Source organism: Musca domestica, unplaced genomic scaffold, assembly GCF_030504385.1.
Source record: "Musca domestica strain aabys unplaced genomic scaffold, Musca_domestica.polishedcontigs.V.1.1 1, whole genome shotgun sequence".
Taxonomy (NCBI): domain Eukaryota; kingdom Metazoa; phylum Arthropoda; class Insecta; order Diptera; family Muscidae; genus Musca; species Musca domestica.
In genome coordinates this window covers 9,072,078-9,077,176 of record NW_026712114.1, presented here as the reverse complement: position 1 = coordinate 9,077,176, position 5,099 = coordinate 9,072,078, and positions in this window count along the sequence as shown.

Below are 5,099 nucleotides of genomic sequence, written 5' to 3'. Positions count from 1 at the left end.
AAAAAAAAAAAAAAAATCGTCGAGATTTAAAGAACAAAGGTAACTAGTTTTCGACAACATTTTTCATGGATCTCCGAAAAAACTAATTTTCGACAACATTTTTCATGGATCTCCGAAAAAATCGAAAATCACATTGAAAAGGGGGTATATATCCTTTATCATTCCCTTTGTAACATCCAGTCTGTTAAAATTACGATATAGCCCCCATATAACGGTACTTCCCGACATTCGGTATTTTGATAATTTTTGCCACATTTTTTCACGGATTTGTCTAAAATTTAAACCTATTTGTAGTTCATAATGGGTTTTAGCTCCGGTGTCGGAACATGGTATATATAGGTCCACGATTTCGTATAGCCCCTATATAATGATACCTCCCAATAGTCGGTGTTTTGATGATTTTTGCAAAATTTTTCCACGGATTTGTTCAAAAATTGGTATTTGTAGCTCGTAATGGGTTCTTGCTACGGTGGCAGAACATTGTAAATTTAGGTCCACGTTTTCCTATAGCGCCCGTACAACAATACCCACCGATACTCGATATTTTGATAATCCTAGTCACATTTACCCACGAAATTGTTTTAAATTTGGTTTTTAGAAAGATTTGGTAGATGACAATCCTTGAAATATAGAATCTATGGAGATTGGCGTTTTGCTATGGTCCCATGTTGTTGTAAAAGAATATCCTTTGAATGACTTTCCCTCAATAAGGTTTGATAAAAGAACTCACCATTCCTATGTATATTCATGTGTATACAAGTGCATAGGCTGAGGGAGTATGTCCGCCAGTAAACTGAATTTCATATTTTGGATACCGGCCGATTTGGGTGCTCTTAAGATCCTGAAGTTATTTTTCAACCGAGGTGGCTGTGATTTGATATTTTGAAATCTTCGTGAGTATAAATTGCCCAATTAGAGTCCTGAAGGTCCTTAAAGCATTTTACAACTGAATGAACTACAATTTAAAATTTTGTGGGTTTAACCTCCAACTCCAAATTTTAGCGATTATAGACAACAGATTTCACCACAATTTTAGTTTTCACTTCGTAGAGTTGAAAGTGTTTCGAATTACTTTTGAAACGAGTATATTAAGAATTCGTGGTAGGACCTCACAGATATTTATCCCCCATGAAAATATTCGTTTAGATTCGACATATTTTCCATGCTTTACCCAAACTTATTTCAAATTTCTAGGCCCCAACGAAAAAATAAATTCATTTTCTTAAAACATTGATTTGTTTACAAAGTCGCTAGTCGCTATCATCCAACTGCAATGCCTGTCCACCAGACTCCGACAAACTTGTCATGGCATTTATGTTTCTTTTATCCGTTTTGACCGTTTTTAGGTATTCATCGAAATCGAAAATTACAAATTAAATCTTGTCGACATGTTGTCTTCCAAAGCCAAAGCAACAGACAATGGCTGATGTTTTCAATATATGTGCCTCAATGTGGCTTTAATGGCCGACCATAGTTTCTATTGCCTAATGCGTGGCTCGATCCATTCATTGTGGTATCCACCGCCAGTATCTGAGAGTAATCTTGGGAAAGATATTTGAATTGTGTGTGTGTGTGTGTGTGTGCGTGGCTGTGTGGTATGAAATGACCATTTGAAAAGCGGGGTTGAAGCTTCGCTCCCCCCTGATGTGGATCTCCCCCCGCGCTCTCCTTGCCTTTGGATAGTTATTGCCTTTACAATCTCGAGAAATTTTGAAATAATTTACGATTTCTGTAATCAGATACTATTTTTGGATGGCAATTATTTTCATTTGACACTTGTCTTTGGCCGTTATTTAATGAGTTGTTGTGAGATGTGTTGTAAACAACATAACGTTTGGTTGGAGCGTTTTTGACTTAGCTTGAATTTTTTTGAGGTTTGTGTTGTTTTTAATTGTTAATTTGTTTTTTGGTTTTATTATATCTTGTTGCCTTTTTTATAGTTTTCAGGTGTCAATTCTTTAAATATTTTATATATTTCTTATTAATTTACAATCGACAAACTGCTGGTGTGTCATTTACCAAACGTTGGCCTGCCTGGTGGGCCACTATTAGTTTATTGGATTCATCCATTCATGGCAATTTTATTTGGAAGATCTGTGTAAACAAATTAGCATTTTTATTAAAACGTGTGTTAACAGGTTGCCGATGTGTCTGTCCGCCCAAGATAAATTGCCTTTGTCTAGATTTTATTGGAAATCATTTAAATTTGCATAGTTATTTGAATTTTGATTGTTGAAATCATGAAAATATTCACTACAAAAACTTCATCACTGTATGGAAGTATACTACATATCGTAAGTCGTCTCAGATTCTCAATATAGACCATTTTTTCCACCTGATGTAAGTCTTATAAAGATATTTCGATAATTTGTATAAAAATATAAGTATGTGGAAAAAATATGACTACGACTCTGAAATGCTTGAAAAGTTGTTGTCGAGAAATGTACGATATTTATTACTTTCTGACAATGTTGCTATTACTTTCTGACAATCATTATCAAAATGCATGTTTCGCACGCTTCTTTCAGTTCTTTTTTGGTTAATGGGTCGATTTTGGTGTGAAGATCACAAACATTGCACAGGTTTGCAATGCATCTAGAAAACGTTACAGTTTGATCCGGTTCATTGGCTGGACGCATAATTTGAGCATACCTCCACAAAGATGTTGCGAATTGAAACCTAACTGTAAATCGTGAGCACTACAGTGAGATGAAGCCCAACTTATTCCCAAAATGCAAGAGCATGGCTTGTCTGACTTGTGGTTGCAACAAGACGGTGCCACATGCCAACCAACCAGCCCGGTGCACGCTAGAACCCGGGTAATTGGCCGCGGAGATCGTGCAGTTTAACTCCTTTAGAATATTTTTTGCGAATGGAACATTTGAAGCTCTATCGCGTTCTATTATATTTTTTTAATATCCTTTCTATTCAAATAAAGAATTTATGATAGTTTTTAAATTTTGTGCGTCCTCTTCGAGAAGCTTTTCTATAGTTCATAAAAAGTCACCCTATATTAGGAAGCTCTTGGAGATAATCCACGATTTAAAGCAGACGTTCTTGAAACAATTTTCTAACAAAGCTGAGATTTTTGATTTAAAAGTCACTGCATTTTTTCTTCTTAAAATATCCATTATTTTTATTCAGAATATCTTTTCTTAAAAAACATATCTTCTTAAAAATTCCAAAATTTCAGCTGACCTCTTTGCAGGAACAACAAACTGCTGAACAACAAATGTTTTCTCATCGGAGAAAACCAAATTCGGCAGTTCACAACTTTCGGCCAAGCGAAGCAACTCTTTAGCTCTTTTGAGTCTATTTTCTTTCTGTTACGGTGTAAGTTCTGGCAGTTTTTGGAATTTCAATGGTTTTACCCCGAGCTCATTTTTCAATATTTGCCGAATGGAATATTGCTCTCGGGCCATTTTTCGGCCACTGCGACGCGGGTTTCGATCAAGTCGCTTCTTCACTTTTCAAACCATTTCTGCTGATGTTGCTGTTTTCTTCCGTCCACTTCCTTAACGTCGAGCTATGCTCCCAGTATCACGGTAACGAGCGATGATACGAGACATTTATTCACATTTAAATGCTGGAGTTCTCTAACCATAGCCACTTGTGGTTTTCCAGCCATATATAAAGAAATCACACTTGAATCACGATTAAATTCCATCATGAATATCTTTTTTTCAGAAAATTCTCACCAAAATGCGTTTGTACGCTTGTAAAAAATATAATGAGCTGTCACTGGAATAATTTTAACAGCTCTCGGGCAAGTGGCTTAGAAATGATAGCAGTCTGAAGGTGGTTGCAGTTTTTTCATTCCACTCTACATTGTTATTGGTTTTCGCATGTGACCTGAGTCTTTTCTAAATATTACGATAGACCAAGTTTGAACTATATGGAGTACTAACTTCGTACAAAATTCCTAGACTTTTGAACATTTGCCCATCTCTGAACTTGATTTAAGCTAGAAAATAATATTACGATGTGTCAAGTTTGGGCCAAATAGGATACTCCCTTCGAGAGTGATCGTTAGCACCAGCTGACTGGACATTTGTATGGACGGGAAGACAGGGATGGCAAGATCGATTCCAAATATCCTGAGTCCAACTTGTTAGTTATTATGTAAAGTTTGCAGTATAAGTCTGGACGGAAGTTTTTTACACCCCAAAATTAAAACCTAACTTATAAGAAAAAGTCCTTAAAACTATTGAATTGCCTCTCATTCAGCTTGTCGATATATGAATATAAAAGTCAGGATTTATGTGCAGGTGGAAAACATACAAAAAATAATATAAAATTAAAAAAAATTTGTTGAAACGCACTATTTTAGGTGGAGAACCTTGAATATATATTTTTTAAATATCCATGAATTTCCATCAGGATATCTTTTTTGGTCCAACCTTTTTTCAGTAGGCATTTAAAATTGATTTAAAAATGCAGTATTTTTTTGTCGAGAGATCCTTAATTATTTTCCTTAAATTTAACGATTTTTGTTCCGTTTGCCTTTAAAAAATATCTACGTAAATCAATGTTCAAGAAGGTGGTCCTTGGATTTTTTAACTGAAAAATGCAAGATTTTTGGTCCAAAGTCCATTTCCATTTTTTCGATTTTTTTTCTTTGGAGATTCCTCTTTTTAAATCAATGAATGTTGATCAGAAGGTCCTTGAAAAAAAAAAAAACTTAAAAAACAACAATATTGGGCCGTGAGGTCATTAAAAGATTTTTTTTCGGAAAAAATACGATTTTTGTTTAGATAATATTTGACCTATTTTTAATGACGAGACGTTTGGCAGTTTTTAAAAACATCTTCTTTGGCAAACTGGCCAAACTGACCTTGAAAAAATCACGAGATCCTTAAACACGATTTCTTGAGGTTTTAGTAACGATTTTCTAAAATTATCCAAGAGCACTAATCAGAAAGTCCTTGAAAAAAAGCTCAAGAGTTTGGGTCAGGAGGTCTTTACAAAGCATTACTCAAAAATTAAGAATTTTTTTCTTTAACAGTCAATGAATTTGATCCGTGACTCCTACGATTTTCAGCCAAGATGTCATCAAAATAATTTCGCAAAAAATGCAAATACTGTTCCAAGAACACCTA